The 22021-nt window shown below is 45.0% G+C and overlaps 1 protein-coding gene across 2 annotated transcripts in view; it reads left to right on the forward strand.

Annotated features, from left to right (window-relative positions):
- The first annotated feature begins 3705 nt into the window (after window positions 1-3705).
- Window positions 3706-22021, forward strand: part of PDGFRB (platelet derived growth factor receptor beta) — a 67531-nt gene continuing 49215 nt past the window's right edge. For both annotated transcript variants that reach the window (XM_027841709.1, XM_027841711.1), the window contains exon 1: window positions 3706-4359. The gene's annotated coding sequence lies outside the window, so the exon portion shown is untranslated. The remainder of the gene's footprint in view (window positions 4360-22021) is intronic.

Below are 22021 nucleotides of genomic sequence, written 5' to 3' on the forward strand. Positions count from 1 at the left end.
GAGAGAGAGAGAGAGAGAGAGAGAGAGAGAGAGAGAGAGAGAGAGAGAGAGAGAGAGAGAGAGAGAGAGAAAGAGAGAGAGAGAGAGAGAAGAAAAAGAAGAAGAAGAAGAAAAAGAAGGAGGAGGAGGAGGAAGAAAAGAAGGAAGGATGGAAGAGAAGAAGAGAAGAATGAAAGAAGGAAGGAAGGGAAGAAGGGAGGGGGAAAGGAAGGAAGGAAGAAATCACCTGAGTCTCTTGGGTCTTCAGTATTGCCCAAGACTTTGTAATCTTGAATGATGCTCTCTAGTTGCCTTCTGAGGATACCATTTCTGATCATGTGAATCACAGGAAGTGGGTAGTAGGCCTGTGGAATGGCAAACTTTGGGAGAGTCCCTGTCAAATCTTGGATATTCCCTGATGAAGGGAGTCATCAACCACCCCTACTTGTCCTGTCTTCCTCTGACCCTTACTGATGATCTTTCATTTGATAGACCTTATGGACCCATACCCATCTTATCATTCCTTAGAGGACTAGCAGCTGCTTTCTCTTCAGGTAGACAGCTCCCTCCTCCTCACAAAATTCTTAGCATTTAGCTAGCTAATATTTAAATAAAACTTTAAGGTTTGCAAAGGACTTTTGTAAATATTTCATTTTATTTTCATGACAATCCTGGGAAATAGTTGTTATTATTATTTCATTGTACAGATGCAGAAACTGAGGCAGACAATAGTAAAGAGATGGTCACACAGCTAGTAAGTGACTCAAGCTGGATTTGAACTCAGGTCTTCCTGACTCTGTGCCTGGTGCTCTAGACACCAGTAAGTCTTAAAGAAGTCTTAAGTTTGTGCAAACCAGGCTTCATTTTGTCCTATCCACTTTTTAGAAATGTTTTCCCAATCTGCTTTATTCCTAATGTTCAGTGAACCTTCTTCTCTTGACTTCCTTCCACTCTCCAACTTCCTACCATCCTGGTTTCTCCAGGTTCTTCATTTCCTTTACTTTTGACATTGAAGTCCTCTTTCTACTTTGTTAGTTTGATTTCCATTTCATTATTCTTCAAGGAATAGTATTCTCTTTGAGGACCCATAGAGTGCAGCGGCATTCCTTATGCCTTTTTACTCTGTCTTCCAGAAGTGAAAGTAGCCTAGGCTTTGAGCATAGATAGCAATAATTTGGCTGAGGCAGAAATACAAACATATCCCTCAATGCAGGTCACTGCAAATTTTCCCCTGCTCACTATATTGACTAGAAGTGATCATCCGCAGTCCTTGTCTTTTTGCTGGTAACTCCTTTGGAGAGCTTCAGTGGCAAAGTCTTCTGGGGGTCTTTAACTCTGACCTTCTCTCTCTCCTCACCTCATTAGAACCTTGTTAGCACCTTGACACCTACTCTGAACTTTTTCCCCCTTCCCTCCTAGTCTGAACCAACTTGTCATACTAACTTTGTCCTACCAACTACCTTCCTCTTCCTCCTCCTCCTTCTTCTCCTTCAGCTTGTCTTTGACTTCTTGACTTTCTCTACCTTCAGCTCAGCTGTCATCCCTTCCTTTCTTCTGAGTCCTTCTCTTTCTTCAACTTCTCCTCAAGGTTTCCTAAATTTCCACCTTGTAAAGTCAAACTTTCTTCACAATCCTGTAGCCCTTCAAAATACCTTCCCAGTTGTGTCTTACTTTTGCTTCTTTTCCCACAAATTTCTTGCATGGAAGCCAATCTCTGTTGCTCTCTGGTCCACAGCTGGAATGAAGGTACTTTGACACGGCAGTCTGATAGCAGAAAGAGAACTTTATCTATTGGATCTGATTTGGGCATTTAGGACATTGCAGCAGGACATTCCTCTAGGGCCTCATTGACTCTAGAGGGCTCTATGTAGAACCCACTGTGTAGCAGGAATGGGGAAGGGTCTTTGTGGCAGTTAGCTCTATCTCATAGGACCCTCCCTCCCTAGGAGAGGAGTTGCCCAGGCAGCCAGCAGAGGGGGGTGCTATCCTTCCAGATCTGGCTGCAGCTTGGAAGTCTGGCTTTAGAGTCCAGAGTTGTTATCTGGGCCACAAAATCACATCTTCTCAAAACCAGAAGGTACCTCCAAGGTCACCTAAGTGAAAACACATCTGAAACATGAATCCTTTTAAAAGCACCCCTGACCAGTAGTCATCCATATGAAATGTTAGAACTGGAAGAAGCCTTAGAAATCGTATCATTTCCAAATGCTTCATTTTAGAGATGAGGAAATAGGGACCCAGAGAAGGGAAATGACTTATCATAATAGCTAGCCTTTATCTAATGCATAATCTCATTTGATTCTCACAACAACCCTATGTAGTAAATGTTGTTAATAACCTATTTTATAAATGAGGAAACTGAAATGGGGAGAGGTTAAGTGACTTCTTAAGGGCTACACATCTAGTAACTATCTGAGGCAGGACTCATACTCAGGTCTTTCTGTCTGCAAGTCAGGAAATGCTCTAAGCATTGTACCACACGGTGGCTCTAGCCTTGGCCTATGGTCCCATAGCAAGATAAGAGTAGGGCCACGGCTAAATGTCTGGCTAGTGTTCTTTCCATTATACCACACTGCCTCTTTCCTTGCCAATGGCCAAACCAACCACATCCTTTCTCTTCCAACTGTTAAGGTATCTGCTCCCCTCTATCCCTTGTCTGGAACTTTCTTCATCTCTGAGAGTTTATCAGACATCTCTGAGAGTGAAGGGATAATTCCCCTACTATGCTTCCTACAAAGTTGGCTCAGATTCTAAACTCTTCTCTTTTCATCCAGAATTCCTAGGTCTGAAGGACCTGAATCCTATGCCGTAGCTCACCCTTCCCTCACTACTCCCTACCTTGTCCTCTGACCAACTAGTGCTGTGAGGTACGGAGGACTTGTCTTATGCTTAGAGATACCTGGGGTTGGAGAGTAAGATCGGGTTGGACTGTTCAAGCAATGGGCACACCAGCAGTAGAGGCCACAAAGGGTTAATGACTGCTGGGGCTAAGTGACTCCAGATGTGCTGGACCAGCCTGTGGTTGATCATGACCAGAAGCCAGGCTACGGCTCTGCTTCCCTCAGCCACCCCCTCCCCTCCCTGGAGATACCCCTAGTCCCCAGTCTAGAAGGAGGCAGGGAAGGCCTTGCCCTCTCTGCCAGCCCTGCCATGTACATTCTGGCCCTGAGTGCAATCATAGAACATAAGACCTAGAATTTCAGAGCTGAAAGGGAACATAGAACAGAGAATGTGAGAATCGGATGGACCTTAGAATGTCAGAGCCTTACAAACCATCTTAGTCCAACCCATTCATTAAGACCCAGAGACTAGGGAGCAACAGGCTATCCAACAACATTATAAAGGATGATTTCCTATGTTTCCTTCTTTCCTGGGGACCCTCTCCCAGAGGTGCACGGGTAGGCACTGCTGAGATACCTCTGCCTAGCATACAATCCCCTGACAGCCCTGGTGATCACCAGGTTGCCAACCTATGATCCCACCTTACTGTCAGCAGCAGAGCCCCCAGACCCTAGTTGTGCCCAGTCTGGGGAGAGGAGAGGGGAGGGGAGTCACCACCCTGGGCAGAATGGGCTGGCCTCTCTTAATACAAATGACTCAGCTGCTGGCGTGGGCTGTGGAATTTCTAAACATCCCCTCATATCCTGAGAAAGAGGGAGAAGGCAGAGAGTGAAGGGAAAAGAGAAAGAAAAACAAGAAACTCAGGGGAAAAAGACCAAATTGAAAACAGACACAGGCACACACACACTCCTCTCCCTCCCTCCCTCTCACACTCCCTGCCTGCCTGCCTGCCTGCCTCCCTCCCTCCCTCTCACACACCCTCTCTCACTCAGAGAGACCAATCAAAGGGACCTCTTCGGCCTTTCCCCCCAAGTTGTAGGAGACAGAGCTTTCTCTCTCACTCAGAGTCGTGTCAGCCTCTCGCTGTTTCCAGCTCTGCCTGAGGCCTGGGTGCCCTGCACCTAGCTGCTGCCCATCTTCCTCGCCCAGCAGGCCAAGAGACAAGGGTAGACCAGGAGAAAACTTGGGAAGCAGAGAGTGGACCAGGAGGGCTTATCCCTTCCTTTGCTTCCTAACTGTCCTTGAACTCAGCCCCTCAGGGGACAAACAGTCAGAAAGACCACAAGCTACTCAGGCTGTCCTGAGCCTGGAGATTCCCACAAGGATGGTCTAGCACTGTCTCTGTCCCTCCTGCTGCTGGCCAACTGCTCTCCCTGCGCCCCAGCCACTCCTGCTGCCTGGAGCCCCTTCCACCCGAGCCAAGGGAGGTGAGTTTGGAGACAGACAAGGAAGGGGCAGCATCTGGGGACTCCGTGAAGGTATGCTGTTTGTGAGCAGGCACTGAACAAGGCAAAGCCAAGAGAAGGCCAAGGCAATAAGGTAGGTGCCTGGGTCCCCAACTCTCCCTGCCCCCACCCCACCCCGTTTCCAGGGCCCCTTTGCCATGTCTCAGCCGCACTTTGGTCAAGTTGAAAATGGAAAATATTTTTAGCGAAACCAGATGGGAGAAGCCCAGAGCAGGGTTGGGAGATGTCAGTTTGCAAAAGAGTTGAATCTCATCTGCCATCCCCACGCCCAGTTGGCCCTTATGCAGTCATTCCCACCAGAAAGGCCCCTCTTTTCTCCCTCTTCTACCCTGTGCCCCAAGAGCTAGCACCCCGCCCCCTTCCACTCCAGCCCTCATTCACACAAAACCACTGGGTTTTCTGGGCTCCATTCTCCTGGCTCAGTATCTTAACAGCGGAGGGTCTGTTTGCCAGAGCCAGGGGGCGGGGCCTCGGGGGGTAGGGGTGGCTTGAGGGGCCAGAGAATGGGCAGAGTGGGAGGGGGACATTAAAAATGAGGGCTACCAAGGGAGGGGAGATGTTGAGGGGAAGGGGCTGTGAGGGGAGGAAGGATTACAAGGAGAGACAGACCATGAAGGCAGGGGGCTCTGCGAAAAGTGGGGCTGAAGCGAGTGGAGTGGGTCGTACTTAAGTGGATCAGACTGGAGTTAGAAGATGAGAGTTGTGGGGTGAGGTGGGGAGCAGGTCTGGAGGGGGTGGTTAGATAGGGGACCAGGACTGTCAGAAGGGGAAGGGGCAATGAGTGTGAGACGGGAATATAAAATAGGGAATGAGGCATCAAGATCAGCAAACAGAAGACTGAGGACCAGGGTTGGAGAGGGGAGACCTTCAGCTTCAGCCATGAGTCTGCAGCCGTTTTCCCAGAAAGGATTTGGCTTCAGGCCAGTCCCTAGGGCCATCGAAGCCCCAGGGATTTAAAGGGCTTTGCAAATTTTCCAGATTCCTAAGATGTCCTTCCAAACCCCCAGCTGATGGGAAACTGTCAGTTTGTTGTAGCTCTCCTTATGCTGTTGGGGGGGGTGGAGGAGGAGAGGAGGGGACAGGAACTGAGCTTGGGCAGCCTATGAATGGAGTTAGGGCTCCAGAGTGTGTGGGGGGGTGAGGATATGGAGGGGGAGGGGACAATAGGAGACCTCTTAAGGAAAGCATTGATCTCTCAGACCTCTCTGCCTTTTGCTAAAGAGAGGGCCTAAGCAGAGATGGGGGAACAAGGGCGATAGGAGGACCCTGGCAGATCCAGCCCCTCAGTCGATGATTGTTTTTCTAGGCAGCTGTAGGATAACTGGTGTATAAGTTTGTGCAAACCAGGGCATTGCTTCATCCCATCCAGTCTTTAGAAATGTTTCTCTAATTCATCTCCTTTTCACTCCCACAGTCACTATCCAGCCCAAGTCCTCATCCTCTTTTGACAGAATGCATTAATAAAGTGATGTTTTGTGAGTACTTGGAAAAGAAAGCAGTGATTACTATGAGCCAGCGTGGGTTCATAAAGAATAAGTCATGCCAGACTAACCTCATTTCCTTTGACAAGGCCATACCCAACATGTAGCAGACCTGGATTTCAGCAAAACATGTATTACGGTCTCCCATTCTCTTGTGGAATGTGTTAGACAGGAGCGATTAGATTGAGCAGGCTAGATAGTAGCACAATTAGGGGAACTCAGAACTGGTCACATAGCTCATCCCCACAGCAACTGTTCCAGATCTTTCCCTTTCTCCTAAAGTCCCCAACGGCAGCCTCAACATTTAACAGCAGATGACCTAAACTTCACTGAGAGACAAACCATCTGAAGTGACCTCCCCCAGGACCTTCCTCTATCCCTTAAAATTCAGCAGTATCATCCCACCTCAGACTAAGCTAAGGCTGGCCGTCTAGCTGGATTCTTGATCCCATCACTTCCTGACTCTTGTCTCTCTTGCTTCATCAATCATCCCTTTTCTCATGCATCTCCAGTCTCTCCTCCAGGAGCTCTTTCCAATGGGCCTCCAAGTAGGTCTCCCCATACCTTCAACAAAAGAACGTTCCACTGACCCTTCTACTCCCTCTAACTACTTTCTAACACCTCTCTTCTCTTTCACTGTCAACTTTTTGGAAACAAAAAGCAAACTGTCATGTGACGTAGATGCTTGATGATGTGATAGCACTTCCTCACTACCGACCCCTTGGTGGCACAGTGGAGAGAACCCCAGGGTTGGAACTGGGAAAGATTTATCTTTCTGAGTTCAAATCTGGCCTCAGACACTTCCTAGCTGTGCCACCCTGAGCCAGTCACTTAACCCTGTTTGCCTCAGTTTCCTCATCTGTAAAATGAGCTGGGAAAGGAAATGGCAAACCACTCAGGTATCTTTGCTAAGAAAACCCCAAATGGGGTCACGAAGAGTGGGACACAACTGGACAACAGTAACACCCATTCTATTTTCAATCTCTTTCTACAGTCCCCTCTTGCTTACCAAGTTCAAACTCCTTATCTCAGCTTTCAGGGCTCTCCATAACCAGGTGCCACTCTATTTTTCCAGATTAGCTTAGTGCTACTGCCCTCTCTAGGGTGGACTCTTTAGTCAAAATGAGCTGCTTATCCTCCTCAGTGAGTACCATAAACTGAGTCCTTGACTTTCTTATTGTTGTTTTCTTTGTCCAAATTCCATTCCCTCCTCCTAATCTCCATCTATTGAGTTTCAGGGTGCCTCCATGAGGCAGCTTGCAAGGGCAGTGTAGAGCATTGGATATGGAGTCAGGAAGATCTGAAATCACATCTGATCTCAGACACTTATTAGCTGTATGACCGTGAGGAAGTCATTTAACCTCTATTTGACTCAACTGTAAAATGGGAACAATAATAACACCTACCTCCCAGGGTTGTTGTGAGGATCAAATGAAATAATATTTGTAAAGTGCCTGGCACATAGCAGGCACTTAATAAATGATGCTTGTTTCCTTCCTATCTGTACATTAAAGCTCAGTTAAGATGTCACATCCTCTAGGGAGCTTTTTATGATTCCCTCAGTCAATAATAATTTTTCCCTTCACAGATGTTGATAACCCATTACTTTTGTGTGTTCAGCCCTTGTTTAGCACGGTGTGGTTGAAGGAATGGTGTTAAAGACTTAGGCTAAAGAGCTGGGTTCTAGCCTCAGATAACCCTGGGCAAATCATTTTTATCTATAACATGAGAATAATAATACTTGAAATATCCAACTTATAAGGTGTCAGGAGAAAAGAGTTTTGTAAACCTTAAAAATGACAGTTGTAACTGAATCATTTCAGTTGTGTTTGACTCTCACAGTGACCTCTTTTGGGGTTTTCTTGGTAAAGATACTAAAGTGGTTTGCCATTTCCTTCTCCAGCTAATTTTACAGATGAGGAAACTGAGGCAAACAGGGTTAAATGACTTGCCCAGGATCACACAGCCAGTAAGTGTCTAAGCCTGGATTTGAACTCAGATCCTTCTGAATCCAGGAGCAGCGCTCTATCCACTGTGCCACCTAGCTGCCCTTGAAACACTATATGAATATCATTTTTTCATATCTTGGTTATTTGTGCTTGTGTCATATCTCCATACTATACAGTAAAGTAAATGAGAGAATGGGTTATATTTTTATCTAATCTTTGTATTTTCCCAGCATCTCTAGCAGGGTTCTGGACACAGTTAAGTAGGTGCTTAATAAATGTTTGTTATTGAATTAAATTGAATAAACAGCTCCTGCTGCCCTGGCCATATTCCCACAGAAAGAGGACAGAGGGGCCAAGAGGGATATATCAGAATGCACCAGGGGCTAACCTTCCTGTTTGAGGAGTTGTCTCCTAGTACAGCTTTGAAACCCTTCCCTGCTGCTTTGCTCTCTGGTGTGAAGGGAGACAGAGACAGTTTTAGATCCATAAACACTCCCCTCGTCCCTTCATTACTATTCATTTCATTGAAAGGGCTATTTGAAGTCCCTTCTGCCTGCCTCTCCCTGTCTTGGGAAGCCTTGCATTTCTGTTTACGGGGGTGATACTCTGAGAACCTGCCAGTGGATGCCCTCTCTCCAAAAGGAAAGAGATAGGGGAGCTACAAAGAGAGAGGGAATCTTTAGGAAAGGGAATAAACATTTCTACAGCATTTACTACGGGCCAGGCACTGTGCTAAGCACATTTGCAAATATGATCCTACTTGATTTTCACAACAACCCTGAGAGGTAGGTGTTATTATTATCCCTATTTTACAATTGAAGAAATTGAGGCAGACAGAGGTTAAGTGACTTTTCCAGGGTTTCACAGTTAGGAAGTGTCTGAGGCCAGTTTTGAACTCAGATCTTCCTGACTCCAGATCCAACACTCTGTCCATTGGACCACAATATTTTAACTTTAAAATATTAATTTTAAATTTAATTTAATTTTAAAATATGATTAAGTTTTTTAATATAAATTTAAATTACATTTTAAAATACAATTGTTAAATTTCTTTTTTATGTTTCCTACATTTCCCAATACATTTCTTTCCTTTCCCTCCCAATGTGCCTAACTTTCAGAGTATAAAGTTCAAAATCCTGACATTCGAGGCCCTCAAAAAATACTGTGACACTCGGTCTTTCTAGCCTTGTCTCAAACTACCATCACATCGTCTCCAGCCAAACTGGACAACTCTCTGTCCCTAGAGCATGGGTTTTTAACCTTGTGAACTTGTGGTTTTTTTTTTAATATTTTGTTAACTGTACTTCAACATAATTTGTTTCCTCTGTAATCTTGTGTATTTTACACCGTTAAAGTCATTATTTTGATAAGGGGGTCCATTGGTTTTACTGCATTATCAAAGGGATTTATGACACAAAAAATGTTAAGAACCCCTGCCTTATAACAAAAAAAAAAGAAGGGGAAAAACCAGTATGGCAAAACTAATCAACCAAGGCATTGGCCACCTCCTACTTTAGAAGCAGCATTCCATCCCTATCCACATTCTCTGTAAGGGTGTAACTACAACAGAATTAGAGAAACTCAAGGGCTTGAGCTTCACTATTTTGTTGTCGTTGAGTTGTTTCAATCATGTTCGATTCTTCCTGACCTTATTTGGGATGGTTTGCCATTTCTTTCTCTAGCTCATTTTACAGATGAGGAAACTGAGGCAAATAGGGTTAAGTGACTTGGCCAGGGTCACACAGCTAGGAAGTGTCTGAGGTCAGATTCAAACTCATGAAGATGAGTCTTCCTGACTCCAGGAAGAGGCACTCTATCCACTGCACCACCTAAATACCCTCAGTATAGGAAAGGAAAAATCCAGAGTAACTTCTCTTCTACAGGGTGGTGCCTGGCTCCTTTGTGGGGCACACAGAAACTGGGGCGAACACTGGTAACTAGACTGAGAACAACAGACTTAGGCAGATGATGTGGGACAGTGTAAAGACCACAAGGCAGACATTTGGAAAACATGCTTCTAGCGCGGGCTTGTTCACAAACCGGGCATGTGACCATAGACAAATCGCTTTGCCTCTCAGGGGTCTCAGTCAAGGCCATGAAAAGCATGCTGGGTTGAGTCAGAGGATCTGGGTTCAAATCCTGCCTCTTCCACTTACTCACTCCTTGGGTGCCCACGCACGTTACCTAGCCTCTTTTGGCCTTCTATAAAGTGAGGGGGTTAGACTGATGACCTCTTAGGTCTCAGTTCTAAATCCGTGAATCTATCATCCCCTCCAGTTGTGACAGTCTGTATACTCTCTTTTCATAGCCTTACTCTCTGAGGGTCTCAAAGGAAGCCCTGTCTGATCCCTTGGTCCTGCCCCGCTCCTGGATTCTTGGTGGTTCTGGGATGCTGGTCTTGGCTCCTAAGGCTGAGGTTTCCTGACCAAGACTGGATTGGGGGGAATTTCCACAGCCAAAAGTCCCAGGACAGCAACTGTCTCTCTGCTTGGAAAACGGACCCTTTAGGAATGTGTAAACAGTATACTCCTCTCCTCTCCTCTCCGCCCCCAACAATTTACCAGGTCTCCTCCCTCTTAAAGAGGGCTGGATTTGGAGTTAGAGGCCCCGGGTCTGAATCCAGGCTCTGTGACTTATTATCTGTGGGACTTTGGGCAAGTCCCTCGGTCCCTTTGGGCCTCAGTTTCCTCATCTGTAAAATGAGGGAGTTGGATTATACGACCTCTAAGGAGTCTTGCCGCTTTAGATCCTAAGCTGCCTGTCTTCTCGCTCATCGTCAGGCTTCTCCCCATCTACTCCACCCTGCACAGGCTGCCAGTCATGAGGTCAGAGATCTGGAGTCGAAAGGCACCTCAGACACCATCTAGCCCAACCACCTTACTCTGCAGATGAAGCAAATGGAGGCCCAAAGTGTACAGGGACTTGCCCAAGGACACACAGGCACTAGAGCCTCCAGGACAGGAGCTGAACACATATTCTCCGACTCTTTAGGCTCTGCTTTTTCTACCATGCGGTGAAGTCTATAAGTCAGCTTCCTTTTTAAAATTTTTGGTTTTTTGGAGGCAATCAGGGTTAAGTGATTTCCCTAGGGTCAGACAGCTAGGAAGTGTCTGAGGCCACTTTTGAACTCAGGTCCTCTTGACTCCAGGGCTGGTACTCTATCACCTAGCTGCTCCTGAGACGGTTTCCTAAAGCACAGTTCTCTTTCCCTTGAGCAAGTATCACTCTCCATTAGACAGGATAAAGTGCAAACTCCTTAGGCTGGCATTCAAGGCCCTTGCAGTCTGGTGCTCCCTTATTTTACCCCCATTATTCTTCTCCCCACATTCCTCCATTCTACTGACAGACCAGTTAAGTAAAACTGAACACTTTACAGTCACCTTCGAATTGCATTTTGTTTTTCTGTTTCGAGGTCTTAGCTCAGGACCTCCTCTATGCCTACAATATCTTTTCATTCCTACCCTAGTCCTGACTGTTGAAATCCTACATGGCTTCAAATGGCACCTTCACAAAGCCCTACGTGGGGTGTGCTGGTAAATGCTTTATAACCAACCGGCTCTCTGAAAGGAGAGAACACATTTTAAAATTTAAAGCTGCGTTATTGACATTTCCCTATCATTTTCTTGAGTCTAGAAATCAACTAAACAATAAATTAAGCCCTGATCTGTAGCATTTGCTACAAATTTCTGAATTGTAACTGCTTATACTGAAAATTTAACAGTCGACTCTTGGGATCTTGTCTGAACTGACTTCAACACATACCTGACCTTACCTGATTCTACCAGCTAGAAGTAAGAAAACAAGCCACCCTCCTCTGAACCTCCCTAGCTTTTGGTCAGGACCTCTTTGGTGCACACATGTGTATATACACACACACACACACACACACACACACACACACACACACACACACACACACACACACTGCTACTTATTGTAACTCCCTCGTTCCAAGTTTATTCACCTTCCCACCTCTTTCTCTCACCCCACCCCTCACTAGGCTAAGTTTCCTGAGGGCAGAGACTTCTTACATATCTTAGAAGCTTCCCCACACCTAGCACAAAGTTCTGCCTATAGCAGGTGCTTGATGAATTTTTTTTGACCAGTTGAATGAATCAACTAAGCCTGGGGAAAAAGGAGAACTCAAGAGGTCCACAGTTGGGGTGGGAATGGAGTGTTCCTGGGAACTCTGTGATTGGGAAGAATGAGGATCTTTCTCATCATCCAATGCAACTGATGAAAAGCCCCCTCCACCACCCCACTCCTCATTTCTTCCTCATTATTTTGTAGCAGAAAGAATTGTTAGGATAATCTCAATGCTTACTCACTAGTACCAATAGGGCTCAAAGGGAGATGGTGATTCACTGAAGGAATTGGAGGTCAATAAAGGAACAAAGTCTCAGTGAGGGAATTGGGTTTCAGTGGAGCAACAGGAATTCAATGAGGGGATAGGGACTCAGTGAAGGGGATGATGATTCAGTGAGGGGATAAGGGTTTAGTGAGGGCCTGGGGACTCAGCAAAGGAATGAGGGTTCAATAAAAGAATAGAGGCTCAGTGAGGGGATGAGGACTCAGTGAGGAGGAGAGATGGTCAGAGAATGGAGGTCCACAAAGGAATATGGGGGCTCAGTGAGGAGAATGGAAAAAAAATCATTCCTTGGTCCAGATCAGTAATAAGGTGCCTATGAATGGGTAGGGAATGGAATGCCCATTTTTTATTTCCAGAATAGATCCCATTTTCCCAGACAGAGTTCTCTTGTCTATTTTTCCAAATGGTATAAGGAGGGAAAGAGAGTCCTGCCTCATCTCTTTCTTTGAATTATAATTATTTCCAGATTTGCAGGATGTACAAAGGACCCTTCTTGATCTAACATTCTGAGCTGCATGTTCTAATGTTAGATCTCCCTTCCAGTGCTGAGAGCAGCTAGGTGGTCTAGTGGGTAGTGCATCGGGCTTGGAGTAAAGAAAATCTGAGGTTCAAATCCCGCCTCAGACATTCACTAGCTGTGTGCCCCTGGGCAAGTCACCTCATCTTTCTCAGCCTCAGTTTCCTCATCTGTAAAATGAAGGGGCTGGCCTCAATGGTTTCTGAGATCCTTTCCAGTTTTAAATCTTTGATCATGTGTGTTTCAAAGAAACTTCAAACTCTGTAATATTATGCTTTAATGACCCATCTCTGTTGGGAGAGAAGAGGGAAACTGACAACTTTGTGCAACTCTGCCTCCTTTAAATCCTATTCACGTGCAAATGAAGATATCATCTGTGATGTCACTGGTCTTCTTTGAAAATAAAGGACAAATTATCCACCTCCCCCAATTTAGGAGTAGGTAGGAGTTTTATTCTATTTTATTTTTTACATATATAGTCAATTCAAATATACCTTTCTGTAAATTTTTCCTTGTGATGAGTATTAGACCAGGCTGACTGGGAGCAGAGAAATGAGTGAATGAAGAGGTTTCAAATATAGGTGATATAAAAACAGAAGATATTAATAAAAAAATCTAAGAGATGAGGTAAAACCCAGGTGTAATTGGAAAGAAGAAGCCAGAGAAAAAAATGGGAAAATTAGTGAGGGTCAAAATGCCATTGGAGTAAACAGAAAGAAACTGGAAAATTGGGAAGTTCTGAGCAATGAGTGGAGATCAATAAAGCAGGAGAGGTGTGTGACTCTGAAATGAAGGAAAATCAGGGTAAGAGCCTGAACCATGACAGGGAATTAAAGAACCATAGACAGAAAAACTGCTTCCTCAGTTATGAAGGTGACTAGCCTGGGCTGGGGAGAGAAACCAAGGAGAATCGGGGAGAACAATCTGACTTTCCTGAGAATCCGGCAGAAAAGAAACGACGCTGGGAAGCAACTGGACTTAGGGGGCTAGACAGAGAGGTCAAGAACAGAGGAAATCTTTCAATGCCATCTATCTCCTGTATTGAGGGGAATGAGGCAGGATTCTGTAGCTGAGCTACGGACCCCAGATTGACTCGTTTAGTGGGAAGCGTACCCTAAGATTCCTCACACTTCAGCAATGTATTTGTTGGACTCTGACAAGTGGCTAAATGGGCTGTGGTCAGTGACTCACTCCTGACAGATCACTGGATGGTGAGTCAGGAGACCCAGATTCAGCTCCTGGCTCTGACCCTTACTAATGTGACCTGGTAGTTGAACAATGGATTGTAAGCTCATTAGAGGAGTCTGATTCTTCTTGTCTTTGTATACCTAGCTTCTAGCATGGGTGCCTGGCTTATTGCAGCTGATTAATAAATGTTTGATGAAGGCTTGCTTAGACTACAGCTACAGTTCTCAAAACTTTGGTCTCAGAACCTCTTTATACTCTTAAAAATTATTGAAGACCTTCAAGAGTTTTTGTGTCTGTGGCTTATATCTATCAATATTTGCCATATTAGAAATTAAAGCTGCTAAAATTTCGAATTATTTATTTATTAAATTGTTTTAAAAGAACAGTAATAAACCTATTACAAATGAACACAAATAACATTTTTTATGAAAAATAGCTGTATTTTCCTCAGCAAAAACAATTAGTAAGAAGAGTGGCATCGTTATGCACGTTTTTTTGCAAATCTCTTTAATGTCTAACTTAATAGAAGACAGCTGGATTCTCATATCTGCTTCTGCATTCAATTTGTTGTGATATGTTGTTTTGGTTGAAGTATATGAAAAAAAAATCTGGCCTCACACAGATATGTAATTGGATATGTAGTTGTATTTTAGTAGGCAAATAATGTCTTAGTATAATTATGAAAATCGCTTCAACCTTATGAACCCCCAGAAAGGGTCCCAGGGAGTTGAGAAAACCCTTTGTAACAGTGCTATTCAGAAATGGAACAATCTGCCTCAGGAAGTAGTGGGTTCCCCCTCTAGAGTCCCTCAGTTAAAGGCTGGGTGACTGGGTGATCTCTCAGAGATATCATAGAAGGGATTCCTGTACAGATAGGAGTTGGTCTTTGATGACCTCTAAGACCCTGATTCCCGTCTGAGATGCTTTAATTCTGGTACGGATGGTCAAAGGAGACAGGAAGTGCTTGGGGGTGGGAAGGCATGTTGAACCTACTTCTTAGGAGCTTCATCTTCTCCCCCACATGTTTTCCCAGCCCATGTGGGGACCATTGATCTGCTTAACTTCCTCCATTGCAGCCCATCTCCTGACCCTCCCCCTTTCCCAGGCATTGGGGTAGACAGGCTCCCCCCAGAGATTGTCTTAAGCACATTTCCAAGGCTCCCCCCTCTTACCATTGTTGGCTCTTGTCTCTGGAACTCCCCAGCCAGGTTCCTTCTTGGGGTGAGAGTGTGAGGGGGTGGGCGGCTAGGGAGGCGTGGGCAGAAGGAGCAGAGCCGGCTGGTCTTTTGGGCTGGCTGGCGGTGGGGAGAGGACGGTTATTTATAAGCTTGGCCTTACTCCAGACAGATGTTTCATTTTATTTTGAACTCCCAGAAAATAGGTCATTTCTTTTTGACTTCTCCCCATGGACCAGCTGGGTGCAGAGTGAGGGGGAGAGAAAGGCAGGAAAGGAGAGAGGTAAACAAGAAGATAAGGTACCCACTGAAGGTCCTTGGGGAGGGGGAGAGGGATAATCTGAATGGGCAAGCTCTCCCCCAAGACATACATTCCCATCCCACTTCAGAGTTAATCGTAGGCAGGAGGGTAAAGGGGGCCTGGAACCCAGGAGATCTGACTTCGGCCACTCTGTTGACTAAGTTACTCCTCAACTGGAGCTCAATGATCTGGAGAAGAAAAAGGGAAGGGAGAATGCATAAGAGTGGGAGAAGTTAGCATAGGGAAGATGAGTCATAGGAAGACTGAGGGTGGAGTTGAAGTGGGGCAGTCAGAGGATCATGGGATTTGGACCTGGAAGGGACATTAAAGATCATTTAGTTCAGGATTCCTAACCTTTTTTTGTGTTGTGGACCCTGTTAGCAGTCTAATGAAGCCTTTGCACCTCTTCTCAGGATAGTGGCTTTTAAATGCATAAAATAAAACACACAGGAAGGAAGGAAACGAAGAAAATAAGGAATTATTAAGTGCCAAGCACTATGTTAAGTGCTTTATAAATATTATATCATTTTATCCTCACAACGACCCTGGAAGGTAGGTGTTATTATTATCTCCATTTTACAGTGGAGGAAACTGAGGCAAACAGAGGTTAAGTGCCTACCCAGGGTCACACAGCTAGTAAGTGTCTAAGGTAGGATTTACTCTAAGCTCAGCATTATTTTTTTTTTCCCTCATCTAAGTTCACAGATCCTCTGAAATCTGTTCAAGGAGTCTGTGGATCCCAAGTTAGGAACTCCTGATTTCATAAAACCTCCTCATTTTATAGAAATGAAAATTGTGTGGGTAAGGATCTGGTGGGTAAAGCCTCACCTCTTCCATCTCCTTCTCCTCTCTTTCTCTTTTCCCTATGTTGATGCTAAGGTTTCTGCTACCCTCGAGACCTCTGTCCCGGGCAGGTAAAGCCCTGGCATGTACTACAGTAACGATATGCATGTCCCCCTCTCCTCCTGAGGTCTACCTGGCACGATGGCCACATTTTCTACTAGGCCCTTGCTGCACTACCTCCGCTTTCCTCAGGCCTCACCCCCTCCCCCTGGCCCAGAGGCTGCTCTCTGACCAGTGCCCAGTCTGGAGCTTGGATGGAGCAGAATCTGCCCAAGCACCTGCCCCCAGAATTCCTGAAGTTGCCACTCTCTTTATGGAATGCTTTGTCCTGAGCGTTAGAGTCACAGAATAGCAGAATTGTAAAGAGATCGCAGGGATTTTCAAGTTCAACCCCTTTATTTTCTAGAGGAGGAAACTGAGGCTCTGCAAGGGGGAAATGACCTACCCAAACTCACACAGATATTTTGCATATACATAGTACTTTACAAGCTACAGCTCTCTCCCTCCCTTCTCTCCTGAGGTCCAGTGCCTACTCCTACTCCCTCCCACCCCAGGCAGTGTGGTCTAATAGAAAGAACGTGGCTCTGGAGTCAGAGCCTGAGATCAAATACCACCTCTGATTCTTACTATCTATGTGGTGTGCCCTTGGTCAAATTCCTTTACCTCAGTTTCCTCATCTTTACAGACATCTACACACGAATGGCCTGTAGGCATCTCTATTCCACATGTCCAGAATGGAACTCATTATCTTTCTCCGTAATCCCACCCTTCTTATTAAATTCTCTATTTCCAACCAGGGTCCACCCTTCCGGTCCACTGGATTTGAAGCCTGGGAGTAATCCTCAATTCTTCCCCTCTCCAGCCCCCAACACATAGTAGTATGCATTAATAAATGCATAGCACTTGATTGTTTCCTTCTCTCCTTCCTCCATACCTAATCAATTGCCAATTCTTGTCAATTCTACATTCCCTCCAATCGTCCGTGCTTCCCCAATCACTTTGTATTTACCTGAGGATGTGTGAGTTGTTCCTCCCTCCCTCTAAGTAAAATGTAATCTCCTTGAAGACAGGGTCTAAACATGTTTGGCTTTGTAACCCCAGAGCCTAGCATATAGTAGGTAATAAATGCTCATATAATTAAATGCAATGTGCTTTACAAATTACAAAGTTCTCTTACATTCACTCTCTCACTTGTTCCTCACAAACGAAGTGGGCACAGACTCACAGATTCTAAGTTGTGGAGCCTTGGTTTTCTCATCCATAAAATGGAGCACAAGGGGTTGGATTTGGTAGCTTCTGATATCCTTCTCAGCTCTACATCTTTCATTCTTTGGCTGAACTTCAGTCCTGAGCACCATTTCTGACAAAAGGCTGCCCAGCCTCTGCTACTCACTATGTCCAGTCATATTTCACCTTTTCATCTCTATGATTATTGGGGAGGTTTTCTTCATATCGAGGCCCAAATCTGCATCTTGGTGATTCTTACCCATTGCTCTCATTCTGTCCTCTGGGGCCAAGTAAAAACAAATCTAGTGCATCTTCCACATACTCGATGACAACTATTGTGTCCCTCATAGGTTTTTCCAGGTTATATTTCAAGTCACATCACCTACTGAGCCTGCTCTTGCATGTCAATGACTTTCTTAAAACATGGTAGCTAGAGCCAAACATAGTATAGGAACTGAAGAGTGCAGGGGATAGCATAGAAACTGAAGAGTGTAGGGGATAGCATAGAAACTGAAGAGTGCAGGGGATAGCGAAAATATAGGCTCTGCCAACTCTGGACATTATGCTTCTATCATTAAGTCTAAATTAGCCTTTTTGGGGAGGGGTGGCACTGCCATGATACACTATTGTCTCTCTTTTTTAAAATTTTTTGTTAGGCAATGGGGTTAAGTGACTTTCCCAGGGTCACACAGCTAGAAAGTATCAAGTGTCTGAGTTTGGATTTGAACTCAGGTCCTCCTGACTCCAAGGCCGGAGCTCTATCCATTTCACCACCTAGCTGCCCCACTATTGTCTCTTGTTAAGCAGACAATCCACTAATCTCCTCGGGTCTTTTTCACATGAATGCTTATCTAACCATGTCTTCCTAATCCTGTGCCTGTGCAATTGATTTTTGACCCAAGAGTAGGACTTCGTTTTTGAACCCATAAGCATAAGACTGAACATTTATTCCTATAAAATGTCATCTCAGATTTGGTCCATTGTTCTAACCTGTTAGGCTGAATGAATGAATGGAAGGAATTTATTATATCCTTACTTTGTGACAGGCACTATGCTAAGTGCTGGGGGTAGAAATGTTTTAAGAAAGAAATAGTCCTTGTCCTCAGGGAGCTTATATTTTAATAGGGGAAGATGCCATATGTTGGGGAAAAGTCATAAGGCAAAGGAGTTTTGTTCTGTGGAGGTTGAAAGGGGTGGGGTTAGTCAGACATTAAGTCCATGCTTTGTGTCAGGCACCGTGCTAAGCTCTGGAAATACAAATAAAAACAAATATAGCCCCTTCCTTTAAGAGAGCTTACAATTTAATGGGGATACTTCATGACAGACAGGATAGATGGTGAGATGGGATGTGGAACTGAAGCATGGTCTGGTGTCTAGGGCCACTCAATTGACAGAGTGGGCTAAGTGGGATAGTCTGCACACATATGGTCACCAAACAACTGGGTTGGACCCTAGGACAGGAGCTCCAGAGAAAAGTAGATTAATTTCCCCAGGGACTAGAAGTCTGAGGTGAAGGAGATATTGATCTAGGTGGAGAGGAGCAAGCCAGAGGCAGGTGACAAAGAGTAAGATGGCCTGGGTGGATGGCTGCAAGAGACATGAACTATGTATGTTGATTCTATCACCCAATGTATTAGCTAATCCCCAAAATTCTGGTCCTCTGGAAATATAAGCCTCTCATCATCCAAAATCATCAATAAAAGCATCAAATATAATGTAAATAATTATAGGTAGCATCCTATCATCCACAATCATCCATAAAAATATTAAATAGAACTTAACTAATCACTGGGCAGCTAGGTGGCACAGTGGATAGAGTGCTAGGCTTGGAGTGAGAAAGACTCCTCTTCCTGAGTTCAAGTCTGCCCTCAGACGCTTAGTAGCTGTGTGATCCTGGGCAAGTACTTAACCCTGTTTTCCTCAGTTTTGTTGTCTGTAAAATGAGCTGGAGAAGGAAATGACAAACCATTTTGCCAAGAAAACCCCAAAGAGGTCATGAGGAGTTGGACCCAGCTAAAACAGCTGAACAACAACTAATCACATCTCCCTGGGTCACTTCACTAAAGGTCACTCTATTGTTACTGGAATTTTTAATTGGTCCCACCATTCTGGAAAGTGACTTGGGACTATGCCCAAGAAATCATTAAACTGGCATCGAGGAAGTGGGGTTGGATTTGAGAGCTTTTTGACCCAATGTTACCACTACTATCCTTACTAGAGGGAAAAGGACTTATATGTGCAAAAATATTTATAACAGCTTTTTTTGTAGTAGCAAATAACTGGAAACTAAGGGGGTGCCCACCAGTTAGGGAAAGGCTGAATAAATTATGGGACACCTGGTTTATTTTCAATAAACATTTACTAAGTACCTAATGTGTAAGAGGCTCTGTGCCATAGTGATTCTAGGGATGGCGGGATATATAATACAAAGCCTATGGACTGGGAGTTTGCAAGTTAACAGAGGGGATAAGACGTGCACAAATATCTGATACAAGGGCAAGGGAGATCAATAGAAAGGAAAATTTCAGGCACATTGCTAGGGAAAAAATAAGACCTTGAAGTTTCTCTATCTGTACAACGAGGGAGTTGGTGTCAATGACTCCTGAGGTCCCTCCCAGCTCTCTATCTATGATCCTACAAAAGATAAAACTGAAATAGTCCCTGGGTAAAGAAATGTACATCCTATCAAGGGAGTGGCCTGATCGGTGTGGTACCCAGCAGGGGAATGAAAGGTGGACTGGAGAAGGATGCACTTGGAGGCAGGTGGATGCTACTGAAATATCATAGGAGAGAAGAGATGAGTGCTGAAATTAGGGTAGACATTCCCCCAGGTGGAGAGGAGAGGGACATTAGAAATACCTGGGCAGAATCAATGGGGCTTGGCAGTTGATTGGATGTGAAGGGTGAGGGCAGAGAAGACGCACATGACTCAGAGGTTTCAGGCTTCAGCGGTGCCAGAGAGGAGCGTGCTGACCTCAACAGAAATAGGGAGGTTGAGGGGAAGGGCAGTTTTTGAAGAGAAGATGAAGAATTAGCTCATTTGGGGCATGCTGAGTTTGGGGTGCTGGTAGAATATCCTGGTGGGAATGCAGGACTGGAGCTCAGGGGAGAGGTTGGCAGGATACAGGTTTGGAAAGCACTGATCTAGAGGAGATAATTGAAGCCAGGGTAGCCAATGAGATCAGCAAGGGAAAAAGTATGGACACTTGTGAATGTGTGGATTTTTTCGTGGGTGTATATGTCTGTGTTTATGTGCTTGTATAATTTATATGTGTCTAAGTGGGCACGTGTGTGAGTTTCTGTAGCATTGTGTGCATGTGCAGGAATGTGTGTCTGTGACCACACATGTACCTGTGGGCGGGTGTCACATATGCCTGTATGCAGATGTGTTGTGAGCATACTGTGTGTGTGTGTTGTGTGAGTGGCTGCACAACAGCCAGATGCTTGGTGCAGGCACTGAGCCAGTGATCTGGCCCCTAAGGCGTGACTGTGTCGTGGGATCCCTGGGACCTCAAAGGAGGGATGTTGCAAGGGAGGATGTGGGCCAAGATGGCTTAGATTTATTTAGATTAAAACGGTGGGAAAGGAGCAGAGGCGGGGAGCAGGGGGATAAGGGAGAGGGGGGGGAAGGGGGAAGGAGAGGGACAGAAAAAGGAAGTAAGGGTCCTGGGAACTGCTGAGGAGGCTGGACCTCTCTCCCTTGGCTCTCCTCAAAGTTTCCTGCTTACCTGAGCTGGCTGCATCCCTCTCCCTCTCCTCCTGGCACAGAGAGGGTACTCTCTGGACTAGAGAATCCACCTCATCTTGGTGGATAATGGAGGTCACCCTTGATTGATCACGCTTTATTAGCACCAAGGGATTATGGATTTTAGGATTTAGAGCTAGAAGAGACCTCAAAGAATATTAAGCATGACCAAGGCCTAGAGAAGTAAATTGGCTTTTCCAAAGTCACTCAAGTAGTAACGAGCAGAACCAAGATTCAAGTCCATGCCCTTGGCCTCCAGATTCAGTGCTCTTTCTATTAAATCATAGGCCTCTAAGAGCAAGAGAAGGAGAATTAATAGAATGGACTGTTTGAGCTGTTTTATGTTTCCTATAATTGTTCTTGAAGCATTTGGATTTTAACTACTGTCCTATCCTTTATGCCTGTTGTGCATGGAGCACCATTTCTAGAAGGGACTCTGCTACCCATATTTTGGGGAGACCCCAAATATGGTCCATAGCTTAGCTTTGTTTTAGACATTTCCCTGGAGTTTTCCTTCAGTCTGGGGGAAAATCAGAGAAAGAAAGAAACTCAATCCTTCTCTTTGGGGTCAGGAATACCCCCCCAACACACACACACCTCCAAGATGCATCTGAGTCCAAGTGAACTTAGGGCTGGAACATGTTACATACACTATCCCATCTGAACCATGAGGTACAACCCTGCAAAGAAGGAACTTATGGTATTATCATATCCACTTTACAAATAAGGAAATTAAAGCTCAGCCAAGCTAAGTGACTGGTCACACAACTAGCCAGTATAAGAGGCAGGATTCAAACCTATGTCTTTCTTACTCCATCATGCCACATATATAGTGTAAATGATCTTATTTCTCCCATTTTAACAATGAGCAAACAGGCTCTTGTACCCACGCAAACACAGCTATGAAGTGTCAGGGCTAGGATTCTGACTCTTAAGACCA

This window comes from Vombatus ursinus, unplaced genomic scaffold, assembly GCF_900497805.2.
Source record: "Vombatus ursinus unplaced genomic scaffold, bare-nosed wombat genome assembly UNPS02014863.1, whole genome shotgun sequence".
Lineage (NCBI taxonomy): Eukaryota > Metazoa > Chordata > Mammalia > Diprotodontia > Vombatidae > Vombatus > Vombatus ursinus.